This window comes from Prionailurus viverrinus, chromosome D1 (genome assembly GCF_022837055.1).
Source record: "Prionailurus viverrinus isolate Anna chromosome D1, UM_Priviv_1.0, whole genome shotgun sequence".
Lineage (NCBI taxonomy): Eukaryota > Metazoa > Chordata > Mammalia > Carnivora > Felidae > Prionailurus > Prionailurus viverrinus.
Genome location: NC_062570.1, coordinates 86,984,470 through 87,005,677, shown reverse-complemented (window position 1 = coordinate 87,005,677; position 21,208 = coordinate 86,984,470). Strand labels below are relative to the sequence as shown.

Genomic DNA, 21,208 nt, shown 5'->3' with positions numbered 1-21,208 from the left:
ACCTCCACTCTGGACATCCAGATTCTGTCATGATCTCCACTGTATGTGAAATGGACGTGTAATGGATGGGATTCTCACTTTAACACGTGGTTTCATCTGGAGACTAATCCTCCTCTCTTTATTGGACCCTTTCAAGGTGCAAAGCAATTGCCACCTTCCTTCCTTTCTTTTTTTTTCCCCCCACCTTCCTTTCAAGGAAAGTGTGCAGAGTGCTTGTCGATAAAAACCAAAGTGGTCCTCAGATAGGATCAGTAATGACAGCTAGTTCCTTCTATCTCCAGTGACTGTGGGAGAGACAGTCAATGATACTGCTCCTGCTGGCCTCTTGGTACACCTGCCAGACCATCAGTGGGCTGAGTCAGAGAGAAATGGGGAGATTATGGGTTAGGTATACATGAAACATGTGCAGGAAATACAGGCTGAGCAGTCATACCAAAAAGTGAATACAGAATAGACTGAACACTTTCAGTACAGAGGTTTTATTATTTATTGCATGATGAAAATAGCATGTATTTCATTGTTTGGTAATGCTTTTTTAAAATGTTGCAAAAAAAAAAAAAAAACCTTTTGGCAGCTTAGGCTGGATTTTTGAAGAATAGACTCTGAAATTTAGGTTTTCCTCCAGGGGGTTATTGGGAACAGCACCTGTGAGGGAGCAAGGGAAGCAGGATTGGGCAGTAGGAAAATTGAATTGTGATGGAGGTGCAGCAGAAGCCTCAACTGATCCCATGGGAGTTCTGGAACTGGGTGATCTCTTGGGGGTGTCCTGAAATGAGGCAAGTGGGCCAAGTATTTGTACTTCACCACCACCTCCCATCCCCCTGCCATTTACCAATTTTATGGGGTGGGAACTTCCCCTGCCCACCCCCAGGGAGATAACACGACATTGAATAAAGCAGCATATTTCAGCAAGAGCAACTCTTGGATATGGAATTAACTGTGAGCTGTCAACAGCCAGCATTCCCAGCAGCTGGGGGAACCTTGTCACAGTCTTGCAGGGGGAATCTGGGCAGCACACCACAGTATTCACTACAGCAGCAATGAAGAGGGGGTGAGAAGAGGAAGGAAGGAAGGAAGGAAGGAAGGAAGGAAACAAGGCAGGGAGTTAGGTAGTAGGTTTGTTTTATAAAAATTAAATACTGAATTTCTATGTTCCAAGAAAGTTGATGAACTTGCACATAATATTTGCATACATCTGTCATCTATTACAGGATCCATAGTGATATCATTGATTGATGAAAATCAGAAGACATAAATATTCTGAAGAAGTATTAGATTAGCAGTTTTTTTTAAGAAGATAACACATGCAAATCACATGAAACACATGAAACACAAAACACATGAAAATCAGAAGACATAAATATTCTGAAGAAGTATTAGATTAGCAGTTTTTTTTAAGAAGATAACACATGCAAATCACATGAAACACATGAAACACAAAACACATGAAAATCAGAAGACATAAATATTCTGAAGAAGTATTAGATTAGCAGTTTTTTTTTAAGAAGATAACACATGCAAAAAAAAAAAAAGATAACACATGCAGCTTCTGAAGTTATATTTAGGTGTCACTCATTCGAGTGTGATTTCTCCTTTTTACAAATTAATTTGGCTATTTAAAAAATTTTTTTTCACGGTTATTCATTTTTGAGAGAGAGACAGAATGCAAGTGGGGGAAGGACAGAGAGAGAGGGAGACACAGAATCCGAAGCAGGCTCCAGGCTCTGACCTGTCAACACAGAGCCCAAGGTGGGGCTCGAACCCGTGAACCGCAAGATCATTCAACCTGAGCTGACGTCTGGAAGACCAGCCACCTGAGCCACCCAGGCGCCCCTAATTTGGCTATTTTAATTTGAGATATCTTTTCCTGGGTTCCCCAGAAAGTAGCACCTAAGATAAATCTTTATATTCAAGTATTTTATTGGTGAATGAGATTTGGGTAGCAGGAATGAGGGACAGGAAGAGCAAAGCAGGGAAGGAGGCACAGTCAACATAAAGAAGTGCTATCAAAGTTGGCCACTATTCCATGTGACTTACTGTTCGATCCATCCAGCTGCCTGAAGAGCCATATTAAACACATTCCAAGACAGTCCTTCAGATGAAGAAAGGGGTAGCATTCCAAGTTCCTTCCAGGAGCCATTACCTTACTTCTAGGTTGTATATGTATGTGAAATATTCTGCAAAGTGTCTTGCAATGAAGCTCTGGAACACAAAGAAATCCAAACTGAAGATACAGAGCTAAGGTGAAAGACTTTTAAGATGCACCAGTGGGAAAACCAAGTGGAACCAGGGAGGCTGAGATAATCTGAAGTGGTACACAACAGATACCCAATATATTTTTTTTTCTTGTGCATTTACAAGAAATAAAGCCAAAGCTGTTAATGTATTGTCTCCATTAGCAGCAGCAGAAGTTTGCAAATAGTTAAATGATGCCTGATTTATATGCATTATATCAGATATTTCAAATAGAAACTCAATTCAATTAATTTTAATAGTGGTTCCACTTTTACATTCAATTCATAAAATAAAAGAGCAAACTATTTGAAAGTTCATTCGGTCAAAGGTGAAACATCTGCCATTTCTTCCATTATTGTGAATGTTATCATAGATTTAGTTAAAAAGTTGATCACTATAGGTAAAATAATTCATGTTTCTGGTGATAATACAAATATAAATTTTGGCAGAGCACCGTACTGAAGTAGAAGTAATGCTTACATTGAATGAAGAAACTTAATTTGGGGTAGAAAAGTATTTGAAATTGGTGGTAGTGTGCGTATCATTCAGAATTGTATCTATCTGTGAGGTTGTTGTTGGCCAACAGGTTGTTCTGAAATCAAATCAAATTGGCTTTCTTCATTTGTAAAAGATGAAAAAGTTGGAGAAATTACTTTATCTGATTTAAAGACTTGCCGTGAAGCTACATAAATTGGACAGTGTAGATTTGGTATAAGAATGGATACATAGATGAATGGAATAGAATATGTGACCCAGAAACAGACCAACATATATAATGTCAGGAGATTTTGACAAAGGCGTCACTGTAATCCAATAGTGAAAAAGTTTTCTTTCCCTCAGTAAGTGGAAGTGTTCCAACTGTTTATTCATACAGAAAAAAAAAAAAACCAAAAACAATAAACCTTGTCCCTTACCTCAAACTTTGTGTAAAAATTAATCATAATCACAATGAAAACAAATCATATGCTGAAATGTCAAAGCTAAACAATTAATCTTCTAGAAGAAAACATAACAAGAAACTCTTTATGACTTTGGGAAAGCAAAGATTTCTTAGGACACAAAATACAAACCATAAATGAAAAAACTGATAAATTGAATTTCATCAAAATTTAAAACTTCTGCCCTTCTAAAGTACCATTACAGTAAGGAAAGGTAAACCACTGACTAGGAGGCAATATTTACAATACATAAACCTGATAAGGGACTTGTACCTAAAATATATAATGAGCACTTACAACTCAATAATAAGACAAAAACCCAATTAAAAATAGGAGATTAAACAGATACTTCACTAAAGCAAATATAAAGGCTAACAAGCATATGAAAAAATGCTTAACACCTTTAGTCATCAGGGAAAAGCAAATTAAAACCACAGTGAGATTGCACTACACACCTATTAAAATGGCTAAAATTAGAAAGAATCACAGCACCAAGTATGAGTGAATGTGGAGTAGTTGGAACTCTCATACACTGCTGGTGGGAGTGTAAAATGGTACAGCTACTTTGGAAGCCAGTCTGGCAGTTGCTTATATACAGTTAAGCATTCACTTTTTACATAATCCAGAAATTCCTCTCCTATGTATTATCCACGAGAAATGAAAGCATATGTCCACACAGAGACTTGTACATGAATGTTCATAGCAGCTTTATGCATAATCTTTTAAAAATATTTATTTATTTATTTATTTATTTATTTATTTATTTATTTTTATTTTGAGAGAGAGAGAGAGAGGAAGGAAGGGGCAGAGAGAGAGGGAGAGAGAGAGAGAATCCCAAGCAGGCTCCGTGCTGTCAGTACAGAGCTTGACACGGGGCTCCATGCCACAAACTGTAGGATCATAACCTGAGCCAAAATCAAGAGTTGGACCCTTAACAAATGAGCCACCCAGGTGCTCCCATAATCTTATTTTCATTTATTTGTTTGTTTATTTATTTATTTACTAAGTTTATTTTGATAGAGTGTGAGCACAAGTGAGCTGGGGAGGGGCAGAGAGAGGGAGAGAGGGAGAAAATCCCAAGCATGCTCCGCACTGTCAGTGCAAAACCTGACCCACAATACTCACCAAGGGGCTCAAACCCACAAATCATGAGATGATGACCTGAGCCTAAATCAGGAGTTGGATAACTAACCAACTGAGCCAGCCAGGTGCCCCCAATAGTCTTTTAAAACTGGAAAACAGGTGAATAGATAAAGAAATTGTGGCATATCCATACAGTAGAATACAACTCTGCAATTAGAACAAACTACTATAATGAACACCTTCATGAAAGCATCTCAAAACACTATGGTGGGTGAAAAAAGCCAGATCCATAAGACTGCATACTGTATGATTCCACCTGGTAAAACTCTAGGACAGGCAAAAGTTACTTACACGAAGAGAAAGAAAATCACTGGCTCTGTGGGACGAAGGTGCATGGGGCAGTGGCACTTACTACAGGAGGTGAGAAGGAACTTCGTGATGTGATATAAATATTCTATAGCTTAATTGTGTTGGTGGCGATAATTCCCCATCCTCAACCTCATTCCCATTTCTACATACTTGTCTCCTACCTTTCTCCTAGGCCCCAGCTACCTCCTCTATGAAGCCCTTTTCCCAAGCCAGATCTCTGTTCCCCTAGCACTTTAATTCTCTTGGGTGATTTATCACGTTTTTTATCCACAGTTTAAGTGTATGTTTTATCTCCTCCTTTTTCCTCTGAGTGCTTTAAGGCCAAAAGGTAGTATCTTATTCATCTTTATATCACTTGTAGATCCTAGCACAGTGCCTGGCACACGGTATGCACGAGTAAACATTTGTTAAATAAATGAATATGTAAAGGAAAGAATAAACAACCCAGTGAATGAATGAATGAATGAATGAATGAAACCTCTGTTTAGCACAGATACTAAGCATAACAGCATCAGTAGGCATGGCGTAGTGAAAGAGATTTTTAAGTCCTTTTTTTCCCATTACATTTGTGGTCATTGATAAAATTTACAAGTCCATTTTAGTATAAGGTCCGTGCACAGGAAGCAGTTAAAATCTTTCTTTTTTGCTCACATCAGAAAATCTTGCGGTGAATGCATCTGACATCCTGCTGCAAAAAGAAGAGGGAAGTTCTGAAGTGTGGAGGTCCGGATTCAAAAGGTCTTGATCCATGGTTTTGCTTTCCACCCGGACAGCACATTCCAGCAGAGACAGGAGTCCAGCCAGCAGCCCAGATACTGACGTGTGATACCCATTGTTTGCAGATTTCTGCCCCCAATGTTCCTCTGTGAGGAAGAGCCAAGATTTTATCTGATTGTAATTCAGGCTGAGCTAGGGCACCTCAGACATCATGGTTCAGAATTTTTTTTTTGCGTCCTCCATGATTGTACTGCATATTGTACATAGCATAACCCACACATAGTACATGAGCATAACTCTAAGAATAATAATATTCACTGAATTAACAAATGTGTGAACAATCTAATTATCACATGAAGCAGGAAGGGCTGCCCTTTTGTCCTGATTTGTGAAACTGTGGACCTTCCGGGGATGTGGGAGTGTCGTATTGCGCAGCCTCGCAGGCTCTAACTTTAGCCAGCATTTAGAGGTAGCATTTATCTCCAATAACACAGGAGGGACTACACTTTCCATCACCTCTGTTCCAGTGCCCAAAACTCCTAGCTGAATTAAGACAATGAAGTATCAATCAGCCAGTATTTACTAGGCACTCACTGTATGGATGAACAACACTACTAAGGCATACAAAATTTACAGATGAAATGCAGGGCATGGTTCTTGCTTTTCAAGAACTGCATAGTTTGTTGGGATTCAATATTCAAATATTCACAAAACAAAAAATAATGCAGAACTATCACAAAATATCAAGTTGTATGGCTTGGAAAATAAGGAGGTATTGAGTTCAGAGAAGAAATTGAGTTACAGAAATTTTGCCATTGAGGTGGTGAGTGTTTGCCAGCAAATTCTGTGTAGGTTGTTTCTGAGATGTTGCAGCCCAAACTCCTTATGTGATGCCAGCAGTGTTTATAAGCCAACATTGGCTCTTTTATTTTTTTTAATGTTTATTTATTTTTCGAGAGGGAGAGAGAGAGAGAGAGAGAGAGAGAGAGAGACCAAGTTGGGGAGGGGCAGAGGGAGAGGAAGACACAGAATCCGAAGCAGGCTCCAGGCTCTGAGCTGTCAGCACAGAGCACAATGCAGGGCTCGAACTCATGAGCCCTGACATCATGACCAGAGCCAAAGTCAGATGCTCAACCAACTGAGCCACCCAGGTGTCCCCAACACTGGTTCTTTAAATGTTGCCATCTGACTGGGGAAGTGAGCTCCTGGCACAAAGCCTCCATCAAAGTGTAGAGTAGCAAGAAGCAGTCTGGACCTGACAGAGTATTGATGTTGGGCTGCCAGAGGTGTGAACCAGACACAGAGAAGGCAGAAGTGGAAGCTAGACAAAGGGTGAAAACTAGCAGATATCAGGGAAGGGAGAGGTAACAATCAGGAAGCTGACTTGCTAGGTGATAAGTCGAGAAGCTCTGACAGGTCAGGAAGAGAGGTGTGAATGGGCCCAGGTGATCCTGGACTATGGACATTATGTAGCTGTGTTGGAAGTCAAGGTGGTCAAGGGTGGAAACAGAAGAGGAGGGCTTAGAATCAAAGTAGTTAGATCAGAGGTAGAGAAACTTTCTGTAAACAACCACCAGTTAAACATTAGTCAGTCTAAGAAGTCCAGAAGTAGGATTTTGATCCAATCTCTGTCTTGGGGAGCCCCAACCTGAGTGCAAAATTTCAGTCCTATCAGCCTTTCCAGGGCTGCCATTTAGACCAAACTTTGAAGGAGAACCTTGGGAATTAAGAATAAAACTTACTTAGATTGGTTTGTTCCATGTGACTGCTCAGTTACCCTATATCAGTCTCACCAGTATTTTCTTATTTTTTTGTACATGTGAAGCATATTTGTACCTCAAGAACTTTGCACATGCTATTCCCTCTCCAGAGAATTCCTTTGCCTTGAGTCTTCAAATGTCATCTCCTCAACCATCTAACATTGGTTCCTATCAATTTCCAGCGAGGCTGAGTCTCTAGTAAAGACCTCACTGGGGTGGATTCAATTTATGATGGGTCACCCTGTGTGAGGGAACTTGCCCATATCCTGAGGAAGCTGCTATATTTGGTGGCATATCATGGGACAGACTTGATGATTTGGAGGAGCCAGGGTACACTGGTCACTATTAAGCAAGGACCATTCACACCTAGCCTTTTCTGTATTAGAATGAATTTAAACATAGAAAACAAAATGCAGTCAGCTTCAGAATATTTTAATGCCGCTTTATCTATTGAGAACATAGGATCAATAAAAAGGATGGGTATTCATAGCCCACAAAAAAAAACTGGTAGGTTTGGGAGTACAGAATAATCAAAGACAAATGTTTGTAATGAGTTTTTAAAGCAGTGAGAACATTACAATACAGACTAAGGATAGAAATATATGAAGGCATCTTGTTACATGCTGTATTAATTATGCCATTTCTTACAGCTGCCATGAAAACTTATAATAGTTTAGTTCATGATTTCAAGAGGTATTGGTAGATCACATGGGCTTTACCGGTATCAAGAGATGAGTCAGTTTCTTCTATCCCATTTACATGTCTCAACCCCCTAAGACTGTCTAAAATGTCTATTGGGAACACTATCACAGCAAACAATTTTCAAGAGCACACATCTTAGTAACCATACTTGATTGGACTTCTAAAAGTGAATAAAAAGAAATGGGTGAAGTGGTGTGAGAGACACAGGCCTCCAGTTATGGAGTAAGTCATGGGAATGAAAGACACAGCATAAGGAATGTAGTCAATGATGTTGTAAAAGCGATGTAATGGGACAGATGGTAGCTATACTTGTGGTGAGGATAGCATTATGTATAAACTTGTCAAATCATTAAGTTGGACCCCTGAAACTAATGTAACATTGTGTGTCAACTATACTCAAATAAAAAATAAATAAATAAACTGGATAAGAAGAGAGGAATGAGGGCATAGGTCCAATGGACTCCAAAGACTAGACAGGACCTTACTATTGCTCTGGCCCAATCCCATCATTGTTTATATGGAGAAACTGAGGCCAGCAAGTCAAAAAATTTTCCCAAAGTTACTGAGAATCTGTGGCTCTTTGTTCCCATTTCAGTATCCTCAGAAAGATTATCAGAATGGTTTAATTCTTTCATTCAGTAAGTGATTGTTGAAGGCCTATTTGTGTACCTAGGATTATGCCAGGTGTTGGGAGTATTTACTGGGTGAAATAAATACCATTTCTGCTTGCACGGAGCTTTAAATCCATGAAGGAAAATGTAATTACATAAACAATTGCAGTGAAGAAGTTTAGGGTCATGATAAAGCACGTGCAGGATAATTCATTCATTTATTCACCCAAAAACTATTAAAAACCTACTGTGCACTGGGCACTGTTCCTATATTAGTGATAGCACAGCAGAAAACACAAAAGCCTACTCTCAGGGAGTTTATGTTGTATCAGGGGAGTCATATAGTAAACACAATAAATAATTGTATACTAAGTTAGAAGACAATAACCATGGCAAAGAGGAAACATGGAGATGGGCAGGGAAGTTGGGGGAAGTGGAGGCCTGAGGGAAGGCCTCATTGAGTGCATTTGAGCAGGACAGGGAGGAATCCATGTAGACAGCTGAAGGAAGACTGTTCCTAAGGCAGGGTGTGCCTACCAGGCTTGCAGACGTCCCCCAAGGCCAGTGTGGTTAGGGGATGCGAGTGAATGGAAAGGAGGCTCCTTGGGGCTGCATGTCAGGGCCCCAAGCCAGGGTGGAGGGGGTGTGTGCTGTTGTGCGCAGCGCCCATGAAGTTCAAGGGCAGGCCTGGCTCTCTTTTCTAAACTTGCTCAGATCTCCAGCCAGCTTACACACTTAGGAAGTCACCCTGCCCTTGTGAAGAACAAACATTTACAAAAGATGGCCCAGAATTTTGGTCCAGTTTCATTTGGAGAAGCCAACTATTCCAAAGACAAACCCCACAACTCGAGAGAGAACTAGACACTGCATTCCCTCAGCAAGAAAGCAACGTGCTGCTGGACCCTCCACGTAGGCTCATAATTACATAGTTAAGAGTATAAATGAGGTTGATCCTTTTTCTCCCTCTCTCTTCTTTCCTTCCATTGAAAACAAGATTCACAGTGTTTTCCTTAATTTTACCTTCATTAATCTTATTAGAGTTTGGCAAAGCATGTTCCGTGAGAGCCCCGATGGGGAATGTTTTCTTTACCAAAGTTCACGATTCTCCTATTCAAATCACTAATTTCCATGGTTTCACTTCAGTGCTTTTGTGCTCTTCAGGCCCTTCAGGAATGAGCTCAATTATCAACCCTGAGTGAATCTGAAACCTGATTCAGTCTTCTTATGATCTGATTAAAGCAATGGGGTTTTATAAATGTCACTAAAGAAATAGTCAGACCTAGACTGCTAGAGGCTGGCCAGGCAATAATTTCCTCCTGTGAACTTGTGGCTTATTATCTTTCGAATATTTGAAGCAGATCAGTGGTCTGATGGTCATTGTGTGTCTTAGGGGGTTAAGATTTTACCGTGAAAAACATTCTTTATAATACTTGGCATGCACATTCCAAAAAAAAAAATCCTATCAAGAGACTGGCAGTTTTTAAATTAATTATTTGAGCTTGAACAATTCAAAAGCATCATCAAATTAAAACAAGGTAATTTGGCACAGAGGTTATTGCCCATCATGTCTTCTAATTACTTTTCTGTATTTTGAAAAAACAAAAACAAAACATTAAATGCTGAGATAATGAACTTTGGGGGCGGCGTTCCGCAGCAATCCCCTTGGTGATGGAAAAAACAGCCCTGACTTCTAAACAGACCCATCTGATCTTTCCCAGAAAGATCTTTTTGTAGAAAGTGGCAAGAGTAAGACTCAGTCTCCTTAGAATGTCTTTAGAGCACACTAGCCATAAACTGCACACGTGGTTAAGGAGCAAGGAAAATGAAAAGTAAAATAGAAGGGCACTCTCATAGAGTAAGATTGCTGGGTCAAAGGGTAAATGCACGTGTAATTTTGATAGCTATGGCCAAATTCTCCTCCATAAGAATGTACCCTTATATTCTACCTGTAATGTCTGAGAGGTCTGTTCCCCCACAGCCTCAGTGTTATCAGGCTTGTGGGTTTCTGCCAGCTAATAGGTAAGAAATGGTATCTCCGTGTGGTTTTAATTTGCAGTCCTCTTATTATGAAACAAGTTGAGCATCAACTTATGTTGAGCATCAACACAGTCATTTGCGTCTTTTTTTCTGTAAACTGCATGGTCACGTTTTATGCCCATTTTTCTATCAGATTTTGCTGTTTTTCTTCTCAATTTTAAGAGTCCTTTATACAGTAGGGAAATTAGCCCTTTATATTAAGAATTGCAAATACCCCCACCATTTGTCTTTTGTTGTTATTGTTTGCTTGTTTTTTTGTTTCTCCTTAAAAAGTTTTCATGCATTCAAATTTATGTTTTTTTTTTCTTTTTATTGCTTCTAGGATTTTAGACCTAGTTAGAAAGGCTTTTCTCACTGCAGATTATGAAGAAATTTGTCCACATTTCCTTTTAGATCAGACGAGATGGAGAGCATTCAGGGTGGTATTAGGTTTCCTTTTAGTAATTCTCTGGCTTTATTTTTTTACATTTAGATCTTGGGTCCATTCAGCAATTATTCTGGTAATACTGTAAGGTTTTAAATAAATTTTATTTTGGCATTTGACTTTTTCCTTATTTCACAGTACTTTTAAGATCAATCAATCAAATATTTTAAAATTTTATCATTAACATCTCTGATTTTAAAAGTAGTACATGTTAATGAAAAGTAATGTACAGAGAAGCAGAGGGGGGAGGTAGAAATTCTGAAGTGTTTACACATGTGCGTATTTCCACTTTTTAAAATTATATTGTATATTATTGTGATAATACTGTCTGTACAATTTTGTATACTCTTCTTTTTCACTTAACATTCTAGGACAAACACTTTTCCATGGTACTAAAAGCAATTCATAAACATGTATTTTAATGCCTGCAAAATAATCCATAATTTGAATATATTGTTATGTACTTACTCATTTTTGCATTATTGATACGCTTTTTTGGTCAGCTTTTCATTTCTTAACTATCTCTTAATTCATAACTAACTCTGTGATGACTATATCTATACAGTTCAATTTGCAAGATAGATTCCAGAAAAGGAATTGCTTTGTGAAAACCTAAGCACATTTATTTTTTTAGAATCTTGATACATAATACCTAATTTCTTTCTAGAAATCTAAAAATTAGGCAGCAACTAATATTGCACCCAGCAATATGTAACACCATCACTCTTAGTACAGCATTTTTAAGAAATACCTTTTCTCTCTAACAAATTTAGGTTTTGAATCAAAAAGAAAGTAAAATGTTTAGTATGGAGCAGATAAAAGTATTATCCAGAATATCTTTGACCAGTAAATTTAGTTTATTCCTTCTTTTGTGTTGTATAAGTCAAGATAGTCATAGTTATGATACAATCAAAACACTACTAAAATTCCAGACAAATAATTTGCACCCAATTAAAAAATCTTCTATTAATTTTTCTAGAAAACGTTAAGTGTACCAGGCCCCATTTGTGCCACACAACATTATACATTAGTGAACAAAACAGACACCCCTTCATATATTTAAGTTACCTGGCTAAACCTTGTAGGCATCTGAGTTTGTAGCATGTACTTAATATATGCTGTCTTGCATTTATTCTTTTGCAAATTTTTGCCCATAACAAAGACCCTCCCTCCCATCTTCTGCAGGGGAAGATGCTATACACACTAACTATAATAAGTAAGTAAATTATATACGATGGTAGAAGGTGGTAAGTGCTACAGGAAAGCAGAGTAGGGAGAAGTCAGAAATGGTAATGCACTACTATGTAGGTGGGACATCCTAGCCTTCAATTTCCTCTACTAGTTTTTCCTATTAAATTCTCTTTGAGGACTAAAATATTTTTAAATCTTTTTTTAACTGTTATTTTGAGCTAATTTTAAACTTATAAAAACAAGCAGCAAAAATAGTGCAGAGGGTTCCTGGATACCCGTCACCCCGCTTCCCTGAGTGTTAACATCTTACATAACCCTAGCATAATTATCAAACCCAGGAAATTAACATTGATACAGTTTGAATTTCAACACTTTCTCCACTAATGTTCTTTGTCTGTCCCGGGATCCTATGCAGCTTCCCCATTACATCTACTTGTTAATTCTGTCTCCTTTCATCTGTAACAGTTTCCTAGGCTTTTCATGTCTCTTGACAGTTTTGAAGCTTACTTCTCACTTTGTAGATTTTCCCTCAATTTGGATTTTTGATGTTTTCTCACAATTGAAGTAAGGTTATAAACTTTCGGCAGGAACACAACAGAAATGATGTTGTGTCCTTCTCAAATCAAGTTTTATGATGTCAAGATGTTTTATTATTGGTGGTTTTAACTTTGGTCCCTTGGTGAAGGTGGTGTCTGCAACTTTATCCATTATAAAGTTACTGTTGTTCCCTTTGTAGTTAACAAATATCTTGAAGGAGATACTTTGAGACTTTGCAAGTCTTCAATATTTTTCCCACTGATTTTTTTTAACATCCATCTGTAGATCTTGTCTACAACAAGAATTACTGTAATATGGTGATTTTCTACCTCCTTCTTTCCTTCTATACCTATTCATTGGAATTCTACTGTAGGAAAAAGCTGTCTCTTTTTAGCTATTTATCTATCTACTCAATTATATACTTTTTTCAATCTGGACTCATGAATATTCATTTTGTTCTATGGGCAAAATCCAATGGTCTCATTACTTATTGTGTTGCTCTAAGTGTCCCAACTTGTTTGCTAGGAACATCCACAGGTAGACTTTTGTTTTCTTTTGGCATGCCCTCATCTTATTTACAGCACTTCCCTCCTTTCTGGCTCCACAACACTCTCCAGATTCATCCTAACATTTTCCCTGCCCTTGCCCCTGCCCTTCCATTTCTCCAAGAAGACCTGGTTCTTTTCATTAGAGAACAGTGCTTAGAAACCAAGTTCAGGGCACTGGTTGTGCCCACTGCAACTGAGGACCATTGCTTCTAGGCTATTTTAGCAGAGCTAGAAAATTACATACCTAAAAACTATGCATATGTACCTATCAGTACCAACTATACCCATGTATACATCTGTATGTATCTTTCTATGCATATATATCTGTGTGCTTGCATGTATACATATATATGAACATACATATATTCATGTGTATATATGTGTGTGTATGTATATAATAATGAGCTTATATTGATACCTTGAATTCTAATCCACAGTGTTCATTTTAACCTTTCCCCTTTCCTTATTTGTAACTTCTTTCTCTGACAGTGAGAAACCAGGCTGTGATTATCTACAATTTATTTACTTACTATTAAATGTTCTAGTAAACATTTAATGAGAAATGCATTTCTAAATAGAAGACAGCATTTATGGGTGGTTCTCTTTGTTTTTGCCTGACAATATCTAGTCAAGATAACTGTTTCCCGCAGTTACTTAAGTCGATTCTTTTCATCCCCCCTTTTTAGTGTAGTTATGTTAGTCATTTGTTGGTGTTTGCTAATGTTAGTGTTTGTAAGTTCCCTCTATATTCTGGTTGGTTTTGTTTGTTTACTTTTTAGGGCATATGAAAGGTATATTGAAATATTACTATGTTTTTAATAAGAAGGGCTAATGAAAATATAGACTCAGAGATGTTATTAGTCTTTTTAAACTCAGTTCTTGGTACAATGTTGGCAATTCTTTTTTTTTTAATTTTTATTTTTTAACATTATTTGTTTTTGAGAGACAGAGTGTGAGTGGGGGAGGGGCAGAAAGAGAGGGGGACACAGAGTCCGAAGCAAGCTCCAGGCTCTGAGCTGTCAGCACAGAGCCTTACGCAGGGCTGGAACTCACAAACCGTGAGATCATGACCCAGGATGAAGTCGGACGCTTAACTGACTGAGCTGCCCAGGCACCCCCAATGTTGGCACTTCAATCAGTATTTATTGATTAAAAGATTTTGCTTATATGTAAATACAAAATTATGATGAACTAGAAGTATAGTTACAATAGTATTTGAAGCTAAAATTATGGCATTAGAAAAACATAGCTGGGAAAGAAAAAAATTTAGAAAAGAAACTATCAAAATCAGAGAGAAAAATAGCCTCAGAGTCTCACTTTGACTTTTTTTTTTTAATTTTTTTTTTCAACATTTATTTATTTTTGGGACAGAGAGAGACAGAGCATGAACGGGGGAGGGGCAGAGAGAGAGGGAGACACAGAATCGGAAACAGGCTCCAGGCTCTGAGCCATCAGCCCAGAGCCCGACGCGGGGCTCGAACTCACAGACCGCGAGATCATGACCTGGCTGAAGTCGGACGCTTAACCGACTGCGCCACCCAGGCGCCCCTCACTTTGACTTTTTTGACTGAATTCTATAACTTTTCAATCAGGACTTATAAGGAGTTTCACACAAATTTAAGAAATATGGAATTTTTCAAATTTTTCTCAAAAATTGGGTTATGCCATATCAGAGTTTAAGTTAGCTAGAAAGCAGAAGTACCCATAATGTTATTTTCATATCTTCACATATATATGTTTTTTCTATAGAACCTGGTGTCTTCTTTCCACCTCCTGTGTCTCACAAGGAATTTAAAGAACTTTCAAACAAAAGGACACAGTTAATCATTTTCATATTATAAACCTAAATGTTTCCTCTAAGTAAATGCCATAACAGGCCACAACAAATTTAAATTCCCAAATAATTTAAATTTCAGGGGGATGGGGTTAGAGGACTGGGGGAAGTTTTCACCTCCCTACTATTAGTTGTTGTACGATACCTTCCACTGTCATTTTTTTTTTTTTTCTGGGTCATGTTCAAAAGAAAGTAAACACAAGGTTCTTCATAAAGTATGTAAACATATTTTCTTTTTCCTTTTTTTTCTTTTTTTAAGGTTTTTGTACTTATTTTTTGAGAGACAGAGAGACAGAGCGCGAGCAGGGGAGGGGCAGAGAATAGGGAGATACAGAATCTGAAGCAGGCTCCAGGCTCTGAGCTGTCAGCACAGAGCCCAGCATGGGGCCCGAACCCACAAACCTTGAGATCATGACCTGAGCTGAAGTCGGACACTTAACCGACTGAGCCACCCAGGTGCCCCACACATTTTCTTTATTAAAGTGGGGAGATGAGGAACAAGATACATTATAGCAAGAACAGCCTAGAATATAGAACGTGTTTTCTGAGCAGTCTGAGTAAGATTCCAGCCAGCTGGGTTTCTCCCGCGTGTGTTCAGCCTGGCTGTTAAGCATCCAGCGGCCTTGATGTCGCAGATAATCCCACACATACTTTTTTACTAGCAAACTGTAGTGTTCACCAAGACAGCACCTTTCCCTGAGTTCCTCACTGACACGTTTGCTTGGCCCTCGTCCTCCTTTTTCCTGCCAAATTGTGCTTTCAGGAAAGAATCTGCATCAGGTTACTCCAACTTCCGTGAATTAAAGCCCACAGGACAGGGAAGATGAGAAGGAAACCAGCATCTGGGGGAATATTCCAGGCACTGTGTGAGAGGATCTACATACACTCCTTTAAAAAATATATATTTTAAGCCTTATGTCTAACATGAGGAATGGTGGGGATTTGACTGCCATGTTCCAAAAATTTTAGCGAGAAACTTAAAAAAAATTATTTTCACAGGTGGAGTCACCCATTTTGGGAAGGCTGATGTTGCTGTCCTCACCCCACTGGGAGGGGTTTCTGCCCTGGCGAATCGAATTCCTCGTATACTAGATTCTGAATAGTATTAGCTGAAGATTAAGTTGTTTTTTCTGACAATCAGAACAGATTCTGTTCTCTGAGTTCATTTCCCAAATATTTATTGAGTTCCTGCTTCATAAGTCTCATTTCCTGTAAAGGATGATTAGGAGAGGATGTACAGGGAATAAAGCATCACTCCTATCTTCAAGAAGCTCACAGTCCACGGATAAACACACACGGAGTGTGATTAGAGAATATGTGTGTGTGTCTAGGAGGGGTGATTCCGTGCTTTCTAATCTCCATCAGGCTAAGGAGCCTCACGAATCCCGTGTGGAGTGTTCTGATATCCCTTTAACCCGCTGTAAACACAGCCACTTTCTCTGGCTCTCAAACAATAATAAACATGGTGGGCGAGCGATAAATAACTCTATGAGGGCTGTTCTGTTTCCAGCTGGAAGGAGCCTCCTTATCCTTGTTAGTGCCTGACCGGATTTAGGGGTTTAGGCTTGGTGTCACAGTACCTTTTCTCTCTCAGGATACATGACATTTTCCTAGCTCTTATCTTGATTCACTCGGTGGTGTCTATTTATACTCTTGCCCCAACACAGGGTGAGAGTGAGGGAGTGTTGGTCTCTTGTCTTCCCAGCAGAGTTGAGAAAGATACCTGAGTACATCATCCCAAGAACGTCCCCCTCTCTCTGGTTGTGTTTTGCCTGCTGGTGATGAAGACAGAACAAGAGAAGAGGGCAATGGGGCTGACCACATCCACTGTGAACTTCCACTCTCCTCCCGCCTCTCTGGAGTCCTGGGTGTGGGACAGGATTTAGCTCTAGTTTCTCAGGAATTGCACAGAACTTGATGAGAAAAGTGACTTTTTTTTTTAAGTTTATTTATTCTGAGAGAGAGAGAGAGAGAGAGAGCACGTGTGCAAGCACACACACACGAGTGGGAGAGGGGCTGAGAGAAAGAGGGAAAGAGAGAATCCCAAGCAGGCTCCGTGCTGTCAGTTCTGAGCCCAAGCGTGGGGCTCAATCCCACAAACTGTGAGATCATGACCTAAGCTGAAATCAAGAGTCTGACGATCAACCGACTGAGCCACCCGTGCACCCCGAGAAAAGTGACTTCTACCTCTACTCTGAGGCTCACCCTGGGCAGTTTCAATTGAAATGCCAACTGTTCTAAGAGCTAAGAGACTTAAGTGTACCCTGTTTATTGGGATGTGTTTTCTGACGGGCTCTGCACGCCTGGCTGGTGTGGCTGAAGGTAACCCTGCACAGGGTAACCACAGAGTGGACAAAATTTGCCCAAGTACACACACCATTTCCCCACCCTCAGATAAGACCATGTGGTGTTGGTGGGTGCAGAGAGACCTCTGGCAAGGAAGACAGCATCTCTTGTTGCCAGCTGTCCTTTGACACGTCTCAAAATCTAGAAAGAGCTGAAGCCAAAGAGAATTTCCCAGGAAAAGGAAGCTAAATGACTCTGGTTTTATAGAGAAATAAAACAGTTGGGAGTTCTCTGACATACTTCCTCATCTCAAACCTAACTCTTTGGAACTCCTTGGATGAAATCTAAAAGATAGTAACCAGGAAGACAACACTAATATTTCTATTTACTTTGTTGAATGTCCTGCAGAACTTGGGTAAAGGCCTCACAGTTTTGTCTAAAGTTTCTAAATAATAACTGGGAAAGATGTCCGCAATCCTTTGGACTCTGGGAGAAAAGAAAGCAATTTGCAGAGTAATAGTTATCATATGTCTATAGGATGGCATGTGTATTTTAAAAATATTGGCCTTGTATTTTTTAAGTATTTACAGGTCATGGGAGGATATTTACAGAACAATTGCTGTTGGTTACCCTCTGTATGGGGGTAGTGGATTGGGAGGTAGAGAGGGTGGAGACAACCAGACTATTAATTGTGTTCCTTTATACACTTCAAATCTCTTCCAACTGTTATGATAAGCATTTACTTTTATGTTTATAAATAGTAAATAAAGAATTTTGTTTTACTTTTGTTAAAGTTTATTTATTTTGAGAGACAGAGAGAGAACATTAGCAGGAGAAGGACAGAGAGATAGCGGGAGAGAGAATCCCAAGCAGGCTGCATGCCACCAGTGCAGAGCCCTATGCAGGGTTCGAACCCATGAACACTCAAAACCATGAGATCAAGACCTGCGCCGAAATCAAGAGTCGGACTAACGGACTGAGCCACCCAGGTGCCCTGTAAAGCATTTTGTTGTAAAAGGTAGCTGGAAGGTTTGCTTGCATGCTTGAGGCTGTCTGAGAGAAGGATTAAACCAGTCTTGCGAATCAAGAGGGAGCCTGTTGGGCCACGTTGAGCACCCCCCCACCCCCAGCCAGGCAGAGGCTGCCCAGTGAGCTGTTCTGCCACCAGGAGGAGGCTGAGGCTGTGGGCAACTCGCCTCCGGGAGCCTGTGCTTCCTCAGTCCCAACCTCAAGGACATGTCATTGCAGGTGATCAATCAAGAATCAGGCTAGACTTGCGCCTGGAGGGAGAATCTTGAAACCAGTGAGCTGATAACCGGGGAGCACTGTCATAGGGCTTAGAATCTCCCACTGTTTTGGCTCCAGCCAGCACGGAGCGGCCGCTCTGGGGGCCAGAGAGCAAGCCGACGCTTTGCCAGCATAATGCTTAATCTACCACATTCCTATGAATTGGTACTGTTACTATTACCCATCTTACAGATGAAACACAGAAGCTCAGAAAGCTGAGTCAATTTGTCCAAATTCACTCAGCTTTCAACACAGGCCTACAGTGAAAATATAATTACAGCTGTATAGTTGTAGTATATTAATATGTTTGTGTACACTTACAGAATGTACATGCTTTATAGCCTCCTAATTTTTCCAGCACTTTCTCACACCTGGATAATCTGTAGTCTATAGTCTCCTCAAAAGCAACAAACACAGAGGATTACTTCAAGCTTCCACAGGGCCTGATGTGTCACAGACACTCACTAAGTAATAGTTTCGTTGTATTTCTTTGGTGGCCGCCACACTGAAAGGAATCAGACCCCAGACAGGTTGGAATCGAAGCTCTCCAGAATGAGTCAGTTAGAAGCAGGTCTGGTGTTGGGAGAGCCTGGGTAATACTACTTTATGTGAAGAAAGTGTGTTCATTCTTCAGCCCACTCTTTCCTCATATCTTTCTCCTTTTCCTCTTCCTTTCCCTATAAAAACATCTGAGTTTGTGTTCTGGGATAAGAGAAAAATGCAGGTTCTACCCAATTTAGTTCTTCCTCTACTGATCTGATTAGAATAAACAAGAGCCTCCTAGGACTTGTAAAAAAAAAAAAAATCCTTACTCAGATCTTGGATGAATTATTGCTGAGAGGTTTTAATTGGCTGTGGTTGGCTTCTGACCTCTTGTACAGATTGATTTATGAGGTGAATTTGCAATCCACTGTTGGAAAAATTGATAGCATGGTAGCAGATAGAAGTTACTGTTTGAATAAGGCTTGGAAAATATTCATGCCACTCCAGCCCCCGCTGCAAACACCCAATTTCATGTCCACAGGCAACATTCCCTGGGAGCACTGATGGGCCCTAGGCTAGCCCTACGTGTTTGTTTTTAGAGTCTGATAAAGGTTGCTGTTTTCTAGTCTGCAGGGGGAAAAATAAAAAGTTAATGTGTAGAATAATCTGTTTTATTTTTCCCTATAATTGTTTTTAAGCCTTCTGCAAGATTTTATGTGCAAAGTTTTTAACACAAGAGTGATTTGTTCTTTTTTTTTTGCCACCATTTTAGTATTTTGTGTGGTTCTTCAGAAGACACAATGACTTCTGCTTCTGAACCACAGCCCTAGGGATTTGGGATAAGCTCTCTGATTATAGTGCAGTAGCTTCTCTCCCCTGTTTTAAAAATATTTTTATTTATTTATTTATTTATTTATTTATTTATTTATTTATTTATTGTTTTTGATATATATAGAGGGAGACCAAGCAGGGCAGGGGCAGAGAGAGAGGGAGAGAAAGAGAATCCTAAGCAGGATCTGCACTGTCAGTGCACAGCCCCATGTGGGGCTCAAACTCACAAACTGGGAGATCATGACCTGAGCCGAAATCAAGAGTTGGAAGCTTAACTGAGCCACCCGGGTGCCCCATTTCTCTTACCTTGTTTAAGGAAGGAAGTCAGATTTTGAGGGACTGTGTGGACAAAACTGATCACATGCAAAGTGATACAGGTTCCACTTCAACGTATGTGTCTGGCACTAGATACCTTTAGAAACATGGGAGACCTGTGCTCAGTGATATTTCTCTCTATTTCATATCACTTCTAGGATGTAGGACATTGTTCGTATCCAATGAGCCATTCTTAGAAAATGGCTTTAGAAAAAAGTGAAACATTTCCTTGCATGAATTCTTGTAGCCTGTGTGTTGCACTGATTTACATTGATTACCAGCCACCTACTCTCTAGTTCCTGCCTTCTTCTTCTAAACCATCCACGGCACTTTGCTAGGTGCAGTCAGTGCCTAAGAGCTTTGTATTATCTTTGTTCACATATTCGTTCATTCAACAAATCTTTCTTGGGCGCCTATCCTGAATAGCCTCTAAGTAGGCATTTCATGCACAACAGTGAGTAAAACAGATGTGGGTCTTATCCTCATACGGCTTAGCTTCTATAAGAAGGCAGACAGTGAATAAGTAAAACACATAAATAGGTCATTACAAATTATCATGCGTGTGTGAAAAAAGAAAAAGAACAGGATGCTGTAGGGGGGAGAATAAAATGGGATGCTTACATTATGTGAGGTAGTCGAGGAAGGACTCCGCTGAAGATATGACATTTAAGCTGAGAGCTGAAGAAAGAAACCAGCCATTAGAATGGGAGAAAACATTCTTGGCAGAAGGGACAGCATGTGCAAAGTCCCTGCACAGCAGGAGGGTTGAGCAGGTGCAGTCTAGGAGCTAAAAAGGACCTGCATGGCTGAAGCATAGTGAGCAACACAGAGAGAGTATGGATAGATGTTCAGAAGACCAGGGTCATTTAGGACTTTGCAGCCTAAGTTAAGAAATCTGGATTTTGTTCCGTGAGGTGGGAAGACATGCTGATCCTTATAGAACCTCACAAAGACACAGCACTGAACTTCTGGTTTGGGAAGGCTTCTTGCCAGCCTCGAACCAAATTAAATGAGGTCATA

The 21,208-nt window shown here is 39.7% G+C and overlaps 1 long non-coding RNA gene across 3 annotated transcripts in view; it reads right to left on the bottom strand.

Annotated features, from left to right (window-relative positions):
* Nucleotides 1–469: 469 nt before the first annotated feature.
* LOC125177248 (uncharacterized) overlaps nucleotides 470–21,208 on the bottom strand; it is an 88,521-nt gene continuing 67,782 nt past the window's right edge. For 2 of the 3 annotated variants that reach the window (XR_007156545.1, XR_007156544.1), the window contains exons 4-5: nucleotides 2,038–2,202; nucleotides 470–645 (exon numbers count right to left, since the gene is read on the bottom strand). This is a non-coding gene — a long non-coding RNA (uncharacterized LOC125177248). Of the gene's footprint in view, nucleotides 646–2,037; nucleotides 2,203–20,809; nucleotides 20,867–21,208 lie in introns of all 3 variants that reach the window. The other variant, XR_007156546.1, reaches the window with a different exon arrangement.